The sequence below is a fragment of the Labrus bergylta genome, chromosome 12 (assembly GCF_963930695.1).
Source record: "Labrus bergylta chromosome 12, fLabBer1.1, whole genome shotgun sequence".
NCBI lineage: Eukaryota > Metazoa > Chordata > Actinopteri > Labriformes > Labridae > Labrus > Labrus bergylta.
Window position 1 is genome coordinate 14,774,950 of NC_089206.1, and position 24,463 is coordinate 14,799,412.

Consider the following 24,463-nt stretch of genomic DNA (forward strand, 5'->3'; position numbering starts at 1 on the left):
CACACACACACACACACACACACACACACACACACACACACACACACACACACGGACACACTCACCTACACACAACAGTTGGTTTAACATCAGAACATAAACATTCACATAATACAGCTCAGTGCAGGTCTCTTTACAGGAGGAGTGTCCTTATAATTGACAAATAAACACATCTGTCCCTCATTAGTGTTTGCTTATCCCAATTGATTTGGTCATTTTTCTGTGACATCACAATCAGGGAAGGAAGTTCAAAAAAATGGTACAATGTCGGACTGGAGTTTAGAACTGGTTATGAAGACTGCAGTGATTCCCAATGTTGGGCAGAGTGACCTAGTCCCCTGGGCATGGGCCGTGTGGTGGGGTTAGCCCGTAATGTATTGACTCTATCCCTCTCTCTCCCTCTGTCAAAAATCTGAACTTCGCCGAGCACTCGGTAGGAACACACACTATGGAGGACAGCGAAACACATAAGAGACGCTTACAATGGGGGCGCAGTGGTTGGTGCGTGCGCCCCATGTGTGGGGGCTGTGGTCCTCCAGGCTGGTGGCCCAGGTTCAAATCCCACCTGTGGCTCCTTTCCCGCTGGTCATTCAATACTCTCTCTCCCTGATTTCCACTGTCATTTCTCTCCATTAAAGGCACAAAAAGCCCCCCCCCAAAAAAATTAAAGAAAAAAAAGAAATGACGCTCACGCTGAAATAAAACGAGTCCACATAAATTACATAACTGAAATATTTTGTACCTGTTTTGAGGAGGGGCGGGAGGTTGCATTGTGGGTACAGGCAGCCCCTTCCAATGAATGGTAGGGGAAACACTGGACTGAAATGAATACTGATGCCACTGAACAACCTACAAAATGAAATGGGACCATGAGCTAGAAGATTGATTATTTATATTTAGTTATTTATAATGCCTGTCACTCCTGCCACTGTCTTTTTCAGAATATGCCATTCACAGCCGCAAACTGAGCCTGTGGGTCTTCACAGTGTACGCTATATTATGTTGTTTGACAGTACTCATAAGCTACCGCAAGAAAACATTAGGATTCAATATATATTTATGGTCGCCCAAGTAGCTTGTATTTCCAACCTTTTTTTTATTGATTCATAAAATTGCTGCATGAACAAGAGAGATAGAGAGAGAGAGGTCTGCTGTCCGTAAGTCTTTTCTGTACATTCACTGATTGAAGTGAAACGCTCATATGAAAACTGAAGCTTCTCATGCTTTTGATGCAATAAGTTTAGGATGATTGTTGTGCTACACGCCATCATCAAAACTAAAGCCTCCTCATACGCGGGTCACATGATGTGATAACGGAATATTGAGTGGAACGAGTAATCTTTTTTGACTGTCTTTAGCCCTACTGCTGATAGTAAAAGAGTAGGAACACACACAAAAAGGCTACAGAATAAGGCAGGTCGGTACAAGCCGCTGTGTGTAAGAAAAGTGCAGGTGTGTCAATATGTGTGTGATAGAAACACACGATACAATAGGAAATGCGTTAATTCCTTAGCAATGAAAAAGTAAGCTAGCTTTCAGTATTTCAGTATTTTCAGTATTTCATTATTTTGAACGCTATAGTTAAGCTTTTGTGACAAATGTGTTTTTCTCTTGATATTAAACCATATTTGTCTATCTTTTGTTTTTTTTTGTTTTTGTTTACAGCTGTACAACATTTCTAAAACTTCTGACCTGAGTGTTGCATCGGAGAGTAATGGCCGCTTTGTTAATATGGTGAATGCCTGTATGTGAGCAGCATGGCTTTGTGCGTTATTATACAGCTTTTTACCTTCATACCATTCAACCGTCATTTCATGAAAAGCCTCTTGGGCTTTTCAGGCCTCTCTTATTTTTTTTTTATCCCACCTCCTGCACCCATTTCCTTTCTCGGTGTGGACTTTATCTTATCTTTTTCTCCCTGTTTTTTTTGTAAACCTCTTGTACTACAGGTTTAATCACGGCAGTTCCTCACCAAGATGCGGCGAGGGAATAGGATGGACTAGGACTGACGTTGCAAACACATAATGTTGTAACTGTTACTGAGGGGAATAACAGTGAGCAAGATTCATAACATGATAACCACTAATCTCCTGCACTTGCCCCTCGGTGTGAATGTGTATTTGGTGCATGTATCAGCAAGTAAATTAAGGTAATACATTAAAAAGAAGGTCTCCCGCACTTACAGTGCAATGAAATAATATTTTCTGTGTTCCAAAGGCCTTGTAGGGGTAATTAAGCCCATCATTACCATCAGGTTCCCCGTCTTTAATAAGATAAGCCATGATGACGACTACATATTCCCGCATATACCTTTACTATCGTTAGTCTGTTTTTGCGTGCAAATCAGTGTTTGTGTGTCTTCATCTGTGCATAACAAAACATGACAGATGCAGCCTGTTCCATATTGATCAATCCAGACCCACCACAATTTGCTTGACTTAACGCATGAAATGAAAGTGGCCATAATCGACTTTTTTGCGCAACGTCTGTTGGTCAAGAAATTCATAGGGAATATTATAACATTCACAACCTTGTGTGAAAATTTGCATGGGTGTAAATAGGGAATAATCATAATGAATTTCCTAGGCACAGCTGAAAGAACTTTCATATTCTTATTAATATGCTTTTAGATGGCAAACTTACTTGAAGTATGAATTTAATGGCTTCAAACAGAAATCAGTGCGAAGATTACCGCTGAGCTTATTGCCTGCTTTGACAAGTGTGTTTTGATATTAAGCAGAGCACGCAGTAGCCCGAGGTAGGTCCCAGGTCTTATCAGGATGCTGTGACGTGAAAGTAGGACAAATAAAAGAGTTGTGAGGACATGACTGAGTACACAGGAGAGAAGATCTGAGAGAGATGAAGAAGAGACGCAAATGAAGGGCCAATTATCAGCATTTCTGTGCTTGTTAAAATCAAGTGTGTTACAAGAAACAGGCATGCATGGATTACCATTCTTAATACACACACTCACACACTTAACTTGAAGTATTAAGAGCAAGGCGTTTGAGGATACCATCTGATGACAAGCACATGTGTGTGTACGTGTTGTTGTGTGTGTGTGGAAATGATATTGATTGCATTAGATTCTTCCCTGTACGGGATCATTTTGCCAAGCTTGTAACAAAGGCTAATTCCATATTGCTCACAGAGAGGCTCTCATCTAAGGCCTGCGTGAGTTTTATGGCTGTATGTGTGATAGAGAGACAGTAAGAGTGTGGTATACACAAGGCCAGTAACAAGCTTAAAAGGAAACACTTTAATGAAAATTCATCACATCTGTCCAGAGAGAGGAGGATGAATTTTTTTTTTGCCAAAATCCAACTCCTCACATGAACAGCATGATTATACAGTATAACATTAAAGTCTCTCTTTCTTGTCCTCCTCACCTTTCTCTCGCTCCCTCACCCCTCCCTTGTGTCCTCTGTTTCCTGTCCCCTAATTAGGAAGAGTGGATCTGTGCTGGTCTAGCACAGTGAGTGCATCCGCAGGGAGAAAGGCTACAGAATACCTTATCTTTTTGTTTGACACACATTGTGTGTGTGCGCGCGCGTGAGTGTGTGTGTTTGTATGTGTGTCTCTAGCTTATGTAGAATGATGCAATGTCTGGCTGACAGGCTCCCTGTTTCTGAGACCAGAATAGCCCAAGGCGAGACCCACAGGCACTCACATACACACTGCATGTACACAACACAAAGGCTGAATGATGGATGTATGCTTTGTGTGTGTGAGTGTAAATGTGTGTGGGTAAGTTCACTTTTTTACTTAATTGCATGTTGTGCTTAAATGTTGAATATACACTTAAAAAATTGTGAGGAAAAAGGTTTGAACGAGAAAATTCTCATGATTAAAGCGGAGATTTATGACAACAAGCTTGACAGAGAAAGATAAAGACAAAGAGGGAGAGAGATTGATATGGGGTGAGTGAGGGATCATAAGTTGAGAGAAAAGAATGACAATCATCCAAATATTCTGTAAAGCATTTGTGCGCTTCACACATTTAGAGCATTTCTCTCTTGTAAGTGGCAAACTTCAAATATTTATGAACGAAAGCATGAGCCTTTCTTACTCTATCCTGTGCAGGAAAAGCATCTGTTTTCATGTTTGTACTCAATGCAAAGATGGGCTGGCTGGCTGGACGGATGGATGCATGGATGGATGGTTGGTTGGCTGGACGGACGGACGGACGGACGGACGGACAAATGGATAGGTGGATGGACAGACGGACGGCTGGCTTGCTGGCTGGACGGACGGACGGATGGATGAATGGATGGATGGATGGATGGATGGATGGATGGATGGGTGGATGGATGGATGCATGGATGGATGGACATGGAAACATTCACTCTGACCGTATCTGCTCTCATGCAGGTAACAGCTGATGGCTCCATGACAACGATCAGCTTCATGTTGCTGATGTTACAGCCTGCTGTAGTCTGTTGCTGTAATGTCAAAGCTAATAGAAGAAAATAAAATAACAAAAAGCGAAAGAAAGCTTCTGATTCAACAAAAGTGAACAAGGTCCCTGATCAGGTTTTTTTTTTTTTTTTTCTACAGTCTGTTGTTCTTAGATTTTAAAAACACTGTATCTAACTGTTTAGATTATTATTATTATTGGAATTGCAGCAATGTCTATAACCTATATAGCCTTCATCCAGGCTGTCACATTAGAGTTAGAATCCCCCTTTCCTGAATATGTTTTTGTACAGAATAATGCATTATTTTACAAATGAGGGTACATACAAAATGTACTGAATAGTCTGTTCTTAAACTAAACTTTGAGCGATACAGCAAGAATCCAATAACACCAAGTTATTGGATTTAATTTTATAGCATTTTTCAGGTGCAACATTTTATGGCCCCACATCCTGTAAATAAAAAAAAAACAGTAATCACTTTTTGGTCGTGGCACATCGACCCTCAGAGCCTCGTGTGATTTTGCCTGAAGCAACAAGTACAGTAAACACTGTCAGTACAAGAGTGAATTTAATTAAATTAATAGGTCAATTTTGTCAGTAGGTTTTTCTAACACCAAGTGTGTGATAGCCCAGCTCTTTTACCGAGGATTCTTTACTCAGCTTTGCTTAAATGCTCAACCTGGACTGAAGCAGTCTGGACTGTGCACTGTCTCCGATAACAGCCTTCTTCATTGTGAGGTTTTTTTTTTATGACCACAACATTGCAAATTAAATTGAAAACACAACATTTTCTCCTACTTTTTTCCTTCTATTACTACTAAGCTGGTATTTTCTATCCGATCTTAAGATGCTGATGTGAAATAAACAGCTTTTAAAAAAAAAAATGCTTATGTTTCACTGTCAGCTTTTCAACTTCCCATCAGAAACTAGAATAAAACTTAAAAGTATCCAATAATATTTGTGTATCTGTTTTATTGTCCTAATTTGAAGAATCTGTGATTTCATTGGTCTGCTCTGTACAAGCCACATCCTTTGCATGTCTGTCCATCCGGGGCAGAGGGGTCACCCTTTGTGGCTCTTCCTGGGGGTGTTGCATGCTATGTAGACTGTAAAAAGCCTAAAGAAATTTTTTTTTTGGGTTGTAAGAATACAATTTGATATGACTTGACTTGAATATACGCAGCATGTCTTCATAGAGGCAATGATAAGGAGACACGTCCAGTTATCTCTGTGTCTGCTATCTAATAATATTTTAAAACAGAAACTATTGAATTGAATTTTAAATTATCTTGATACAAAGTATTAGATATTTCTTCAATGGGATCTTTCCCCCATATAATATATTGCTTCACATTCATCCTGATGTATCGGTAGAGCGTCTTTAAGTATGGCAGAATCGATGCTGCTCTATCTCTATCTGAGATATTGTCATTGTGAATAAGTATTGTGCCTTTAACAATTTCACTATAGTTAAAAAAAACAACAACTATTTTTTTTAGGACTTTGCTCATGCATGCAGATTGGGATAAAATAGACTTCATGCGAAAAGTTAGTGGTGCAGCAAAAATTGCCATGCCAAGCAGACACAGCCACGTTGCACATGGCTCACGTGTCAAACATAAAAACCACTGAATTAAACGGCTCTTGTCGGCTCCGTCACACGCACACCTCACAGAATGCAACATAACGCTTTTGGCAGACATGAGAGAGTACAGAGAGGAGGAGGAAATGCTGCTAATGTTTCAGAAGTGTGAGAGCATATAAAACATTCAGAGGATATGTAATACACTGGGGAAGCACTGTGGAAAGCTGAGGGCTATACCTATAAGTGTGTGCATGCGAGTGTGTGTCATATGTGTGTCACCAGGGGGGGTCAGTGGAGAGAACTTTGTCTGTCAAGTGGTTTCCTCCTCAGATTTCTGCAGCACAGGAAGAGTGCGCACAAACAGAATCACACAAGGGAAGCACACAGTGTATCAATGACTTCAGATGGAACTCCCTTCAGGGCCCGATGCTACTTTTATCAAGCAACTTGATTTGTGTGTCTGTGTGTGTCTCTGTGTGTAAGGGTGACACTTTCGCTTACACTTAATCCACTTTTAGATGACTGAGAAACACTCATGTGAAGTGAGAACTCTCTGTCTCGCAGTCACACAAAAATGCACACACACCTCTGTTCACTCTTTTTGTCACACGCACGCACGCACACACACACGCACGCACGCACGCACGCGCACACACACACGCACACAGACACACACACACACACACACACACAGAACCACTTATGTACTACCCACAATACACTTACTCACAACTACGCTCACACACACACACACACACGCAGGCGCTCATACACACACACACACACACACACACACACACACACACACACACACACACACACACACATACACAAACACTATAATGGATGCTGGGTGCTGGAAAAGAAGGTTTTTCCAGTTTAATTTATTCCTCCGAGAGTGCAAACCTAACAATGAGACCAGTGGCCATAGTTAAACACATGTACGTATGAGTTTGAATCTACACGTGTGAGTGTGTGTGTGTGTGTGTGTGTGTGTGTGTGTGTGTGTGTCCATACATGAGTATCTCCCTTGATCACGACTGCATTAATTCATCTCTTTTGTGGCCAAACATGGTCACACAGAGAGCCTTAAAGTGAGGGGCTCAATCCACACCCCAGTTTGCAAGCACACACGTACACATTTACACAGAGACTCATACAAGGACATTCACAATCTAACACACATCTCTAAGCTTTCACAGTTCCTGACACACTATCCTTTAGCACTGTAACTCCCCAGCAGAGTTTTTCAAGTAATCAGCAGCAAAGAAGTATCCATCATTCCTCCTCTTCCTCCTCTCCACAGTCTGTCCTGCAAAGAAGCTACTACAATTTTGCACAATAAACTCCTAATTCGTCTCCTTTTTCTCGGTGCATTATACCTTTGTTCACTGAGATCACACATAAGGTCTCATCTCTGAGCACAAGTACCTTAACGCAGACGTATAGTGCAGTATTCCCGGTCGTCATTCGTCACCTGTCAGCCACATTCTTATTTTCTGCAACTGAGGCACACCTCCGTTGATAAAAACCTCAGCAGGAGTGTGGAAAACAACATGTTGTAAGCCTGAACCATCCCTCTAATGGCAAAGCATTAAAAAAGAAAGAAAATAAAAGACGACAATGAGAGCTTCTTGTGTTCCTGTTTCCGCTGTCTTGTGAAACAGCAGGCACAGATCCTCAACTGCTTTGTTGCTCTGTTGCTTCCACTAATACCTGTTGTGCAGCATATGCCTGTATATTAGATGTCCAAGTAACATTTGATCAGAATGAACGCCTCATTTATTATAATCTTGAAATTTGCACTGAAAATTGCTTTTGTTTGTATTTAAAGGGGCTATATGTAACTTTCAAAAATACTGCATTTGTAGTGATACTGCATGGCTGTTAGGCGAACTGCACCAGTAACCTGTTGCCCGCTTTCCCTCGCGTGCTTGTCATACGTGCTCGTACGTACACAGACGAGCATCATCATCGGCTGCGAAACACTGGATATTTACCGGCATAATGTTTACAGAGGAGGTAAGTGGTCATACACATGTGAAAGTCTGTAAGTGTGTGATGAGTTTGTCCACCTTTGAGAGCTCCTAGGGAGGTTAGAAGTGTGTGGAAGTCGGTTCTGGCTGTGGAGGTGAAGACCGGGAGTGTGTGATGAGTTTGTGCTGTTGATCTCTGTAAACGGAGTGGAGTGAGGAGAACGTTGAGAACGTGCATAAAATGTCATTTCCTGGAGCTTTCGCGGAAAATACAACCCGGGGAAACTTTTTATACAGGCAACACAGATAAGACAGTGAACATCTACTTTTTCACATCAGTTAACTGTTTGCTTATTTATGGGCAATAAAAAACTATTTCTACATGTAAAAAGTTACATATAGCCCCTTTAACCTGCAGAATAAAGCTTAACATTAAAAGGAAGGATTTTTCTGCAAAAACATATTTCGCGAAAACGGAAAAAAGTCATTAATTTGGAAACCTATTTACAAAACAAAATCTCTGAAACTGACTTTGAATCCAAGGCTAACAGATAATTGAATGAACAAAAGATTGTTGTTTTTTTTTAACCTTCAACAACCTCAATAACAACACAGCTTTTATTTTCTTCCATTATAATTTTGGCTGCTCATTACAAATTTCCTGTGTGTTGCCCTTGAGTTTGTGACAGGTGGTTGATTATGTGTTACCCGTCACTTCTGCAGTTATCTAAGACTTGAAGGCCTCTGCCTCACACACCTGCACAAACACCCTGCTGCTCAACAAACAAAGGGAGGTATGAGCATCACAGGGACGGAGGATTTTTACCATTACACACACATAGACAATCTCATGGTACATGTCAGTGCTGGAATGACAGCTTGTGCACAGCATCAAACAGATAGTTTGTGCTAAAGTCAATTTATAAATATCAATTTTAGGGCATTCCTAGCATGCACCTCCCTGTCATGTATCTTGCTGTTTCTGAACCCACATCTCTATACGGGTGCATGTTTGTGTGAGAACAAGCCTGCTCAAGCAAGAGTCTGAAGATGAAAATGAGGTCATTTGGTCTCATGGGAAAGTTCAAGTGAGAGAGACAGAGAGAAGGAAGGCTAAGAGAAGGAACAAAAACCATGATAAAAACAGAAAAGGGATGAAAGGAGAAGAAGGAGAAAGAACAAAATGCTTTTAAGGGCATGAGCCAGTTTGGGCATGTCAGCAGCGCACACATGTAATAATTACAGACAGAAGGTGCCGCCACATACAAAGGTGAGAGAATAACTGTCCAAACACTGTTTCGCATTAGTGGTCAACTTATGGCTGGTCCTCATCAAGGATTCCAATCTTTCAAGTGCTTTATCCAGAGAGTCGTGATTTAAACCCATCTGTCACAGAAAGTTACACAAGACAAGTTCAATGTCAATCTGAAGAGAGAGCAAGCCTTAGAAATCTCTGACTCTCGTTCACTTTTAATTTGCACTCAATAAGGCAGAAAAACAATCTCAGTTCAAGAACTTTTACCCTTAAGTAATCTTTATTTTAAATCTCTGTTGCACACTGCAACCAGTGTGGCTCTGGGTCCTATGATATTAAAGTCAATCTGGCTACATTTTTACAACCATTTCATATAGGATTTTGTCATGACATCACGTCCCTCTGTTTTAACTGAGGTGCTTTTGTTAAATGGTAGTTAGCATGCATGCTACATGCTTAAGCCCTTAATGTTAATGTAGTTCATCCTTTCAAAATGTGCAGGTCTTAAAGCTAATACACTATGATTTCCCTTCAGAGAAATACAAATAAATTAATGCTGCTTGGTGTGTATACTCCAGATATAGTCTGCATCTCTGATTACTCATAAAAAGAAAGAAAAAAAAAAGGCTGACGTTACAATTTCACAGTTCCCAGTCAGGCGTATATGCTCAGTGAGTGCAGACTCTGGTGTAATTAGCCCGAGGCTACCGCAGGCGCCTGTACACTTTGGACTGTTGTGTAGATCAACAATATGTTTTGTGAGGTATCCAGCTATGTATTAAGTAAAAACTACATCCTCTAATGGGACTTCTATCAAACTTCTCCCACTGCATTGTGTTCCAAATATCAATCGTCTGATTTGTACACATGTCATCAAAATCAGACACAGCTGATAGAATGGGACAGAGAAGAAGGAAAATAGTACAGTCATTGTGGTTGGAATGACACCTGCTTTCTTTATGAGATTCATCTAAATGATTCAGGAGAATTCTTTAGAAGTTATTATGTTCACAGTGCCACAGAGACATTGCAAAACACACAGGCAGTATGCACGCTTTGACAAAAAATTATGATAAAATGAAGAATCTAATTTGGAGACCAAATGCACATTATTAAAACTCTGTGGGGCTGAATCGACGGGGACGCACACAAACACACATACTAAGTCTACAAAATGGACTCACTCACACTGAACACAATACATAAATAATTCATGGCTGGGTAAGATTCCCATGCAATCTTCTTTGATGCACTGACTCATTTAACATTAGGAGTGTACCAATATGAAAACTTACTTTGCCTGAAAAGTTGCTTGGAAATCATATCTGATTATAAACGCTTTAGCAGGCTTCAGATATCTGTGGGGGAGATCTGTGCAGCCTGTCCAGCAAAGAAGTTACATTAGCTTGCACAACAGGCCCGGCTCAAATGCTCCGACTGCCCCAACAAATCATCCCAAAATAAAAAAATAACTGAACAGTATTTTATTTAGTCCTTATGAATTTGACCAAACACACGACGTTCAAACACTTTGTTACTGTTATAGAGCGGATAGATCAGTTACTTCACTACACACAGATTGTTACTCAGTTGCTTAGCATACTTTTCTCACACTCCATAGCAGTTAGTTTGTTAGCTGTGTTTGTTAACAGTCAGCTTTACATTGAACCTTAGCTGCAAATTTATCTACAAAAACAAGAGTTTTTAACGGTTCACTCACTGTGCTTTGATCCTGAATTTGATTTGATTTGATTTTGAAGTCTGGCAGTCAACATTACTAAATCTCTAATAATTAATTAATAATTCTCTGCCTTTGTTCCTTCATGCTTATGTTTCATGCGCCCCTCCACCTCCCCAACACCGCTAGTCTTTGCAGAATCATCATCCATCAATTCTTCAACCATCCGGTCTCATCAAGTCATCAGCTTCACCACCACCAGTGTCTGGACTCCATGGGGGGGATTTATTCTGTCGACGCTCAGAATTGTCATTCTACAAACACATCACCCACCCCATGGAGCCCAAGCGCCAAAGTATTTCTGTCAAGACACATTTCCATATTATTCATTGTAATAAATAATGTTCTTAATTCACTTGTCTCTCCTGACTGAAGTGAAGTTAACTAAATCACAGGAAGTAGCATAACTCCGACGCGGACTCAAAACCAAACGCTCAACAGTTTTGACGGACGATATTCACAGAGCATAAAATCACATCATGTCTTACTGCTGTGATCCGGGTTGTAAGAAACATAGATTAAGAGTTTCTTTTTATTATTTCCTCACTTCTAAATTGACATGCCGCTAAAAAGAAAATGAACAGTTCACCTATTCATATTTCAAGATAAAACAAGGATTTGATAACTCATTAGCTATGGTCAAACAACAGCCAAAGTAAGTATCTAGCCAACTTCGAGATGAAAAAAATAACAAGTTAGCTGCGAAGTAGCTGAACGCTATGTTACAGCTTGGTAGTTTTGCACGATGCAATAGCGAAGACAACATGTCGTGCTCCCACATTCTAGTTGGACAGTCTTAAAGATCAGATTTCTGTTATTTAAACACTGCATGCCTTCCGATTAATCGACAAATTGATCACAAGTGAAAAGTTTAAAATCGAGGGGGGAGTTTGGTCACATTTCATGATGAAACAACAAATTTGATAACTTTATGGTCAGGTTACAACAACTATTAGCCTCCAGCCATGTACTTAATAATATTACTGCTTGAATATGTAGTTCTACTTTGATATGGTAAGATTAACCTCCCCATGTTTACTGTTAATTGTATGTTCAGTTGCTTATTTCTCGTAAAGTGGTAAAATGATAAAAAGCTTCTCACTGAGCATGTTTCCTGAGGAAAGGCATGAATAGGTTCCATTATGAATAAACAAAGCATGAGGATAGCATAGCCGAACGGAGTGTGTATTGATTATAATGTACTAAATCCATTTAAGGGCCCTTTAACTCTAATGCATTCCTGTAAAAGTCATAAAGGAGGATGTACGAAAGCAACAGTAGATGTGTTTTAATAGAAATGAAAGAGCAAAGAGGTTTACTTTAAGTTCAGAGGAAGTGAGAAGAAGAGGGAAAAGTGAGGAGAAATTAAGAGTGAACACTGGAGCTCGACAAAGCGGCGAAAATAAGATTGAGATGAGGGTGACAAAAAAGAAGCAGAATGAAAGACAGAGGCAAAGCTTGGCGGATAACAGTTGTGAAGAGCAGGAGGGAATGAAAGCCAAAAGACTTCCGTGAGAAAGTCAGTAATGTGTGTGTGCTGGGAGGAAAAAAGTGCTTTTGTAAAATATTCAGTGTGATAGAAGACTTACAGAAGCAATCCCCTCCCTGGAGAGAGAGAGAGAGAGAGAGAAGAGGAAGAGAAGGGAGGAGGAGCAGGGAAGAGGAGGAGAAAGAGGCAGTGATTGAAGTTTTGGATAAGAGTCATAAGGCTAGAGACCATTTCAACAGAGAGGTCTCTGCTATGAAGCTTTGTGTAGGACTGTCAAGGCCCTCTCTATTTTTAAACAGTGTGTGGGTATACTGTGCACACCTTATAGCATTCAGTATACCTGTAGAGCTTCCTGGAGACAAGATTATGTTAAGATTTGACTGGGATTCTGTTTTAGAGGAGAAGGACATCTCATGTTGTAGAACAATAATTTGATGATTTTTTTGGTCCTGAAATGTAAATTCTCCTTCCACCTGCTCCAGTAACTCAATGCACTGCTGCAACTACAGAATCTATCGTGCTGGTTTCCTCAATTCCTCAGAACCTCAGTTTGGTTTTACTTCTTGTAGGTCCCAGACGAAATTCAACAGTGTAAAACTAAGAAACTGGGTTTATTTATTAGTCTATTACTCATTTGTTTTAATCAGTACATTAGGATATTGCTGTCTGGACTGAGCTTTTTTGGGGGGAAATTTTCTAATTCAATAACTGTGCTATCTTAAAGGCACAATGTGCTGCATATTAATATTGCAAAAATCAAATATCCTCTTTGTAAATAAATTGTGGAGTAACGACTTTGGAGAGTGAGTTTAAACTCCCTCTGGGTTTGTTGTTCTTGGTTCCATGTTCACATGGATGGGCCGGTGCTTACTTCAGCTTTTTTCTTTTTTGTTTCTCTCAAACCTGCTTCATACATCTTTTTTTTCTTCACGTGAACCCCTCCCTCTCCAATCGGTCATCCTGCTATAGCCACGTGGCGGAAGAGGGATGACCCTGCCCTTTCAGGAAATCGGTGACTAGAGGCATTATAATGGAGTCACTTTCACTAAAGAACCATCAAAAAAAGCAAAACACAAGAACAAAGCGCACACAGCCAGAGTAACAAGGCAGAGTAATAAAGATAAACGGACACCTCAACAATGAATAAATGGGCGCTTCTACGACGGATAGAGTCTGGTATATTTGAAATGAGACTGATTAGTCAAATGGAGACAGGAGAGCAGGGAAGTTCAGGAAACTGATGAGCTGTGAATAACAGGGAACAGGTGTGTAGATGAAAAAAATAGAGTAAGTCAGAGGCTTCTGTAATAAATACATGAAGAACTACAAGTTCTTAGGAAGTAGAAATGGGACTATTGAGAACAGTTTATAAATTTGTTTATAACAGAACCAATAAGGCTACCTTACCATCCTCCATACAATGAAAAATGTTCCAGGAAGTCCAGTTTAAGAACAAGATTGATTTGATTACAGGCTTATCAGCACAATGCACAATTGCTTAAAAAACTCAGAGACATAATCAAAAAGCTCTGGAAATGTATAATGGAGGCAATCTTTTTAGCTGCAAAAAATACTTGGTTCTTTACAACTTAACAAAAACCAGGGATATAAGCCTAATTCCTAACACATATTTTAGATGACTTCACATTACATTACTGCAGAACAAATTCAACTAAGCCTTATTACAATGAATGTAAGTGTTGTGGAGTGAGTGTTGTGAAAGCAGACCATGGGTCCCTGTCAATCAAGCTGGCTGGTCCCAAAGCTCTCTTCAAAGTTGAACATGTTTTATTTGCAGTGTTGACATATTGATGAATATATCACTGACATTGTCTTTCAAGGGAAAAGTTCAAATTGAATCTTACATGGCCCTGTCTTGGAACAAACATCTTGTGGATATCAAAGACCCACCTGTATCAGATGATGCCTCCACAGTGGCACCAACATTCAACTTTCTGGGGATTTCATCTTGTTTCAAAATAAAGGTTTATACATGACTCTTTTGTTCTTCAAGCTGTGCTATCAGACCCATAACGTGGCATGGATTGACTGCATTTACTCTACAATCACATCCACACATAAAAAAAGAAATCACATTCATATACACACCGGCTTACACTACATAGACACACACCAAAAGACTCTATAAATACTGTGTGGAGGTAATGTTCATCGTGTAAAGTAGGCGGATTAACTGGAACCAGGTCAGAGCAAAGGCAGAGCATGCTCCAGCTTTTCTCCCATTTAGCTGCTTTTCTTGCCATTTTTTTCTCATCCTATCGCTCTCTTGGCTCTACTTTCTTTGTTATAAAGCAGACTGGAAATGTTATCTGAATTCCCGACACAATTCTGCCCCCCCCCCCCTTCCGACATTAAGTTTCTCAAATTCCTGGTACCATGTTTCTTTGTGTAGACATCGTAGAGACCACCTGTCACTGTTTCTGAGGGGCTTTGAATTTAGTGATCAGATTTACCATCAAGCATGCTGATAAAGTCAATTACTCGACCACTAGTCCATAGTGTTAAGTCAGCTGTAAATATATGTTTTCAAAATTGAATTTGCTGCAACGAATGGCAACATTTGGAGGTAATGATGACGCAAAAATGTCAATGTAACTGAATTAATGACCTGTCCAACTATCATGTGCTGCACAAAATATAAGTTCTATTCCCATGAAAAATAATTCTCAGAAAATACATTTTTCTTTCCTGTTGGCATTTTTAGATCCTACCTAAGATGCCAAGGCTGGGCTGGTACTGTGTGTACTAGCATATGGCTTAAAATAAAATAGTGACTCAAATATTTTGAGACAAAGTATAGCTTAGCTTTAACACCTCTCAGAATCAGCTTGTGTCTTATTATGGTTACAAGCATTAAATCAGTTAATGGCATGAAGGAAAAAAAAAAGGAACCAAAAGAAACCAGGGTGAAGAAGAAGAGATGTAAAAGACAAGGGTATAGGCAGTAGGGCTAGGAAATAGTGGAGATGCGGTAAGGATCAGAAGAGGGGAAATTTGACTTCTATTCCACGAGTCAGACAAAGTAAAGAATGCACTTAAGTGAGGAAATCTTTCTTTGTTTCTAACCACCTCAGTATTAAACTCATCCATTCTAGGAGAGAGAAAAGAAAGGGGGAGGAAGATGAGAGAGACACACAGAGTTGGAGAGAAAGGGTGTCTGCAGAGCACTCATCTTTCACCTGTAGCTAGCAGAGATCTTGGCTTGCATAATGCAATGTGAGAATAAAGCCTCCTTTATGACCAGCTGAGCCAATAAATCCGGATCAGTTGTGACCTCTTTTTCTCTTCCCCCCCCCCACCACATCTCTTCTCTTCTCTCTGAATGTCTTTGCTTCAGAGCGGGCAGCCCAGAAACTCTGCCGGATTCCTATTTCTGTCTTTGCTTCTTGAAGCAGCGTCACATAAGCAAAGATTCGTCTTTCGGAATCCATCCATGCAGTCAAACAAAGTGGGGACACTTGACACTTTCCCTGCTGGTGGAAAATGCATTTCAAATGTACCTTATTTTCCAAGTGTGTTTAATTGCCTGTATCTGTCTCCCGCTACACAGACCATTCCCTCTGGTTCACAACATAATTGTTTTCAATTACTAAGTGCTGTACCGCAGCTGTCCGTTGCTTGCGTTAGCTCAATGGCTATTCAGAGAAATGGCTAGCGGGAGATAAGGGGCTGTAGTTTTGGCAGCCGTGGTTATGATCGGATGGGGAGCCACAGTTGTCGGATGGATGAAGCTGTGACTTGTTGGATCCATCTTTACAACAGCTTGGGGTGTTACATAAGGTGTGATGTAGCCGTGGATGGTAGAGAAGGAACAAATGATGAATCCCAGTGACGAGCATCATGAGGAAGCAGTAAGAGACTACTGCTCATAATGATAACCTTTATACTGAAGTTCTAATAACGTTCATCATAATATTCTCCCCTCAATATAACAGTAGGAGGACTACACTCGTTTACGTCAATGGTATTTTAGGTGTTTTCTTTTACACCTTTAACAGCAATTTTCTGATCCTTGTATAGCGTCATGCTGGCCCATGTTCTAGCCCAGTTTCTCCACTTGTTTGGGGCTGAACTCAAAGAAACTGCAAGCCAGGACAGCCAAGCCCTCAGAGATTTGCTCTCTCCTGTCTGGACCAGAATGAGAAAAATAAATATATAAAAATAACAGGTGAGCGGCTTAGAAAGTATAAATTAGGACTAGGTGGAGAATGTTAGAGTGTGCCGCCAGCCACCAGTGGGCTATTTGGGAGAAGAAACTACGTCATTATGTCTCCCATGTCTGATTCCTCACTAACAAAAGGCCGCAGCAGTCATTCACCCAACTGTCTAATGACACAGATAAATAAGACCATGTGGAGAAATGATGACAGGATGGAAGCACAGGAAAGTGAGAGATGGCCCATGAGGAAAGAGAGAGGTGACAGAAAGAGAGGCAAGGAGATTAAGTATTAGGCAAAGCGGAAAGGGAAGAACAAGGTAGAGAAGAGGAGATGGAGAAATGACAGATGGCGACATGAAGACAAAGAAGACAGCATATTTAGGCTCTGGTAATGAATGTCACTTTATTAAGTACTCTTTTTGTCTCTCCATCTTTTTTGCTCTTTTCCTCTCTAATTTATCTTTTCTCCCATGTTTCTGTCAATTCTAGTGTATTCTCTTTCCTCTAACACCATGAGAGCCACAGAAAGATAAATCATTAGTACCTCTTTGTAACTCCCTAAATAATTATTTACAAGGCCTTGATTATTTGATACTAATTCAGTATCCTATAACAGAGCACAGAAAAGCCCTTTTTTCTGTATGATTAAGCTGCCTCTAAACTCCCAGCAAATGAAGAATGTCACGCCTGAGAGCAGAAGTATGACACCCTGTGAGTAAAAGTCAGGAACCGATAGTTATTTTACCGGGCTGTAAAGGGAATTTTAAGTGAAGTTTTGAAGCACTGAAATAAATATGGTGTAAATTAGATGGGTTGCTATCACCTGGGGTGAGATGCATAAACTTCATGAACGTGAAATGAAGCTACATTATGTCTGAACACATCACCAGAAGAAAAATGGAGAATATCCTTTCATCACCAGGTTATTTATTTCATGAACTTCAACATTTCAAGGGGAGGAAAGCAATATTGTAGGGGTTTCAATGACATTTCCTTTTTGCGCCCCAAAACGAATCCTTACTTTGCATAAAGATGGTTATAAATTGAACGTATTTTCCTATGCAAGACTTTACAAAGACCCATTTTACCCAGGCCTGAGGATGAGCTCTGTTAATGAAGATTTCATGACTTTCATTCCTCCCTTGCTATGTTGTACTGGTACATGTTGCTTGTTAATCACTGGTAGAATTTGATTCATTGCTTTAATCAGAGTTTGTAGTTTTGTGGTTCCTCAAAGCTCTGCAATATATTGTCCCACAGCAACAGTGCAAGAAAGAAAAACACATTTACTGTGCATGAGTGTGTGTGTGTATGTGTGTGTGTGTGTGTGTGTGTGTGTGTGTGTGTGTGTGTGTGCGTGTGTGCGAGTGCGTGTGTGTGTGTGCGTGAGTGTGTGCGTGTGTGCGTGAGTGTGTGTGCGTGAGTGTGTGCGTGTGTGTGTGTGTGCGTGTGTGTGTGAGAGTTTTGCCAGACTTTTGCTGACGTCTCTCTGTGTGTTATTGTAGTAACACATGCTGAAGTCCTTTCATTACCTCTGCCAGTGAAGTTGCTCGGTGCATGTGTTCTCCCTGTCTTTGACTCTCTGTCTGCAAAATATTTCAAAAAGTTACAAGAGAATTTGTCTGGAATTTGGTTAGCAGATCGCTGGCCTGAGGATCAGATGATAAAATTTTGGCAGTGACCTGTATCTGGGATTGCTGCCATTTTTAATGTTTTGTAGTTTTTTGTGGCTTTAACTGTATCTAATATTGTTTATGTAATACAATGGGAAGGTCCAACAGCAGAAAGAGTTTGAACTAAATCTGTAGTTTTGTATAGCCTCAAATAGCCTACAATAAAATTAATATAACGGCTGTTATTTTTTATATAGCGAAGCAACACTTTCTACAAAGGCTATGAGCTACTGCTGCTACAAAACACTATCCTGACCCCCAGCTTCTGTTTTCTCATGATATAGATCATTTATTGGTTGTTTCAGATAACAATCCATGAGGCTAACTGCTAGCAAAGTACTGCTCACTGCTTCTGTAGATCTGTTGCTGAAAACTGTTAGCTGCCACTGGCTAATTGTTTGCTCGTGTAAAATTGTCATGGCTAGCATTGTGGTTGAATGCAATGCTAGTGATTCTCTCAGATAAACAGAGAACTTAAGTGATTTCTTTCCTGTGGGGCTAAATAAAAGCTAATAATATGGTTACTGCTAAAGTATCTTCCAGAAGTTTTCCCGGGGCTAACTGTGTTTAGTCTGCTACTGCTAGCCGTTCTTCTGTTGTTGTTTTTTAGCTAAAGTCTATTACCATGAATATCATGACTCCCGTCTCTGACATGAAAAATAACTCTCATTAGCCTCTTTACTAGGGATGTAACGATTCACTCAACTAACGATACGATTCACGATACTGGGCTCACAATACAATAACCTCACGATTTTTATTTAACAAAATGAGAATGTAAGTCACATTATGACTGAAAAGGATTCCTTCAGGGGCTGCAAACCCACTTGTCAGTGTGATTTGGCCTTTTAATGTTTTTTTTCAAGGGGAGGTGATTGGAGCTTCTCATGTGGTGTTGATTAAATGCTTGAAATGTGCTATTTGTGTAGTTCCCTGTCTTCTTGCAATATTTGCACACACTTTTTGTCTTGTCTGTTATCTTCTCACCTCTTTCATTTTCTGTCTTGGGGAAGCCAAAATGCTTCCACACTTCCGATTTAAAAGACGGTGGTGCGTCCTCAATTTCAATACCTTGCTTTGCAACTGCTGACGCACACGATGTTTTTGGGATTCATTGCTCAGAGTACCGATGTGAATCTTGTCACCTTTGAATCGATTTATCACAATTTTACGATTAATCTTTACATCCACATCACATACTTTGTCACTGTTCGATAACTCAAATGTATTATGTTTAGGACAGGCTACATACATTTGGGGAATTATTCTGAAATAATTGTCTGCTGGTTAACGTCATAAACAAGTTTAGTCCATCTAAAAACAGAATGAGTATGTGATGTTTTTCAGTCATAAATCAGTGGAGTGAATGAAATAAACGACAGAAAAGACTGAATGTTAACTAATGTTTGCTTGTATTGAGTGGTATGGCAGCAGCATGCAATTCTACATTTCCACTATATTATTTGGCAGATGCTTATGTCTGAAGCGACATACTATCTGAGAGTGAGAACAACACAAGCAAGGATCCAAAAAAAGGAGGAAACAACGTCAGTAAGTGCTAAGAAACAGCTTTAAGTCTGATAGGACAGGTGCTGAGAGGCAGTGCACAGAGGCAATGCACAGGGTATAGAATAGTTTGCCCTTTGCGTGTGTGTTTAAATCAACAGTGTCAACAGCTTCATCGTCAATATCTTCATCATCATGAACGTTCTAATCAGCATCAACACCATCCTAAATATAATCACTGTCATCAATATCATCAGTAGCATCATGATCATAAAGTGTGCAGTTGATCATGAAAGAGACGGGGTCTTTAGCTTTTTCTACTCTGCAGATTGAATGGAGTTTAGTAACTCATTCCACCAACAGGAGATCACAGAGGAGAAGAGTCTATCTAGTGCCTTAGGGCCCATGTTGCAAAGGTAGGACCTCAAAATCAGTTGTATGTGAATGATGTAAAGTCATGGAAGTGTGTTTACTGTTTTTTTTTATGCTGTGTGACCATTGCAGGAAAAAAAACGAATAAGGACTAGCTATCTTCACATTGCATAGAAATCTTAATGCTTTTTGCTTTAAACTGAACTCTGGAGGACGAAGGACTATTCACTTCAAATCACAACAGCAGTGAATTGACTTAAGAAAAATGATCGTCTGGTACAGAAGACATTCAGTGTTAGTGAAAACATAAAGAACAAGACTGCTTGAGTAAGTGGGAAAATATGAGGCTAGCAGAGTTCATGGACATTTCATCTAAACATTCTGACCACCTGGGTTTTCCTAACTTGTAAATACTTGTTTTTGTTGATAGGGTGTTTGTTTTGACACATACTTTTTGGTGGGTGGAAGACTTCTGTAAGTGTCTTGCTGCATGTAAGCTGTTTTTGAAAATGCATATTTAATGCTAAGACCTTTAAAGGTGTTTCAAGAGAAAACTGTATAAAAATGAATAAAAATAAAATAAAAAGTGCTCGGGGTAAACTTTTGTGAAACATTAAAGATGAGTACATTAGCAGGTCTTATCCCCATTTTAAAACATTGCTGAAAAATATTTTCTGAAACACATTTGCTTGTCATCACACATGCAAAAAACTGGCAGCAACATCTTGTAAAACACATGACATTCATGCAAATCTCTACTACATAGATATCTGGATCATCTCAGTCTCTCTCGCACCCTTTATACATATTCTTTATGACAGATTGAGACAGAACACATTGGGGGATTCTGCAGGGGACAGAGGGCTCAGCTGGAGGAGACAGCGAGCAGATGAGATGAGAGTGTGTGAAAGCAAGGAGGCAGAAGATGAGCAAGGAGGGCAGGACATGAGAAACCTCTGGCACCAAAGTCAGTTAGGGGAAAAAAAACAAACATATGCTGCGTGTGCAGTTTATCCTCAAGCTCATCCTTATGTAACATAGGTGGCATGTGTGCAGAAATAAACAAGAAGTGTTTATGGTTGTTGTTTTGTTTAACTCCTGCACTGCTGGCTCTACAACTTCAGTACGACTTATCTGCAGCAACACACAATTTATTTTTCTAGCTTGGCTAATTTCGGCGAATCTTTGTCTCCAAGCCCCTGAGGCACATAAGGATCATTACCGGCCACCAAATATTGTGGCAGAGAGCAAATGTCCCGTGAGGGGGTTTGAAAAGTCACAGCGATGCAGATGCAGCAACAGCAGAATCTCAGTGATAAACATTCATATTCAACAGCAGGAATCAGAGTGTGTTTACTACATCTGCTATTATCAGCTTTTACAATTTACTATGACATTATAATGGGATATTGATGCCCGCATTGCACCAGCACCCATACAAACCCGTTTATTAGGTTTCCTATCGACGAAATAAATCTGTAAAATAGCTTATATTGACTCTGTAAGGGCACTTTTGCTGCACTTTCTCTCTCTTTCACTCATTGTTCAGTCTAATCAAAAAGTAATATTGAAGCTATTTATGTTTCTTGTGTTATGTATTTTCTATTTTAAAAAGTACATTTCCTTCAACCTCTCACTTCAGACTGCAGTGAGTCAACTCTGAGAAAAATGTGGGCTGATCGATACAGTCACTGTTACTGTAAACATGAGCATCGCCCGCCCTTTCCTCCATCCTCATCCCTTCTCCTGCTTTTCCATTATGAAGGCATTTCTCTGTCAGTATTGGATCACTGTAATAAAGACGACAATCACCCCTCTTGATGAAGCGTTTGTTGATCAATAGAAGCAATGTTGAAAGGCTGGTGTAAGCAGTCAAAGCTCACTCTTCCGTTTAATTGAGTTAAAACCACAGAAGTGTGAACACTTGTGAACATCTTTGATTATTTTACCATATAACTGTGTCAGCATTTCCCTTTTTTACACAATTTAAACTATGTTACAGTTACAGAGAGGAGAGTCAGACGAACAACCCATTTGTCCACAGATTGTTGAGTTAAGATCAGATTCACGCACAGGAATGTATTTTAGTTATAACAGTTATAACACACAGAAACATGATCCAGTCTTTTCTCATCTCAAGAAAGTGCAGTTCAAAATAACCTTTTTTTTTTATTTGAAAAAAGAATACATTTCTAAAACTTTCCACCTGAATCGCACGCAAAGATAGTTTTTTGCCCATGGTGAAAGCGTTACTTTGATTTAACAAAGTGACTATTCAATAACTTTCCCTCCAATTAAGAGTATTTTTTCTTTTTCCTAAAGACATTCTGCAAAAATGTCGACAAGCGCATGAACTGAGCGAATATTCGAAGGCTTTGAGGAGGTCGAATGAGGTCAGCAGCAAGCAGAACTCAACCAGGGACTCAAATGTTTGCCAAACATAAATTAAACTTTACATAAATCTACTAACATCTCATCATACCGGCCTTACACAATTTGTACTTCTGAGCCATGACATTAATGTGACTCACAAATTCATTCCTCTGTCTGTTTGTCTCCTGCTGTTACACTTTACTCTCCAAATGTTTCTGCTGCGTGAGTGCACATCAGAGAGGTCAGTCGACTGAAAATCTGCAAAATGAATCTCAGTCTTTTAAAAGGCAGCAAACTTAACTGTGCGGATGAAGGTTAAAATCTAAACTGCATCTCCCATTTCTTCTTCTTCAAAAAAAAGAAGAAGCAGATTGGCGACCACAAGGCAGAAAGCACATTGGTACACACACCTGAACTAACTCAGAGCATATCACTGAAAACATCTTTGTTTGGTTATGTGCGGTGTATGTTGGCTTATACCAGTTATCTGGCTTGTCCAGTGAAATCCAAGGATAACAGCAAATACTTTTTTTTTTTTTTTTTTTGCCATGAACGAGGCACAATAGACAATTATAGTACACATGAAAAAGCACACCAATGATTTGAGAGCCTTTTGTCCTTTAGGCTGCTGCTTTTCCACAAACTCTAAATGAGGTCTCGAGAGAGAAGTTCAAACCTGAAATAATGGAGCTTTCAGGTTGACTTAAAGGACAGCATCAGCAAAGAAGAGGAGGAGAAGGAAGAGTCTTAGATAGATGGCTGTAACTGAAAAGTTGTTTGTTACAATTTTTTTCCCACTGTTACATAAAATCAGAGCAAGCTCTGCCCCAGCTGAGGCTGAAAGCGAGCGCTGTTCGAAATACAGAGCAGCTACCGCAACACCAATGACATGAATATGCCAACGACTGCAAATATTCACTGTTTTTCCCCCCTCGTCTGCCCCCCTTTGTCATCCGTATAGCCTTTTTTCCTCAGCCACTTTACTCCCTTTCCTGGTTCAGCAGCCTCTTTTAGTCTGTCTCAGGGGGGCCATGGGTGTAGTAGTCTACTCTAGATTTTTTTCCCTGTGATGTTTTTCTGACCTCCTCGTTTATCAAATTGCTCACACACTCCTATAAAACAAGTTAATGAGGCCAGCAGGGGGTGGACTCTGTTTTCATTGCAAAAATTAAGTATGATACAGTTTTTTTTTTTTTTTTTTACTGTGGCCTTAATCGACAGTCAATCCATTTGATTAGTTTAATTCAAACTATATTTTTTTCTCCTGCAGTGCCCTAAACATCCGGTACAGTCCATACATCAACAGCATATATGTACCTGCCTTTCAACATTAGACCTCACTGTATTATTAGTTATTTCAAAAACATGCTAACAACATGTATAACCGTGATTCAGAAGCCTGCAGTAAATATGGAGACCCAAAGTTAGAAAATGCTTCTGTACTGCTTAATGCATAATGAACAAGTGAATACGTTTTCCCTCTCACACCTTCTCCTGCACCTGCTTCACAGAATCCGGTGGGGAGAAGGTGTGAGAGAGGGGAAACTAGTGCTTTTACTCTAAAGAGGACATTCCCCCCCTCCAACATGTACATCAGAGAGAGCCAGTAACTCAGCTTGAAGAACTTCTCAATGGATCAAATGGACATCTCCAAGTGGACCAACTATAACTGAAGAATGATTCTCTTTAAAGCATTTAAAGTACGAGGACATAAACGGAACCTCCTGCTTCAAAGTGAATGACTACGTAAAGAAACTCATCCTTCTACTGCTACAGTATGTTGCACAGAAAGCCTTGAACTTGTACAAATATTACAAATGTACTCTTTAAGATCGGGAGTAAACGCCAGTAACTTCGAAAAATCGCTCCATTGCTTACAACAGACAGTCATGGTATAG

The 24,463-nt window shown here is 39.9% G+C and overlaps 1 protein-coding gene across 1 annotated transcript in view; it reads right to left on the reverse strand.

The window, feature by feature from the left end:
• The window catches only part of camkvl (CaM kinase-like vesicle-associated, like), a 40,107-nt gene that overhangs the window by 15,068 nt on the left and 576 nt on the right, over positions 1–24,463 (reverse strand). The window lies entirely within an intron of this gene.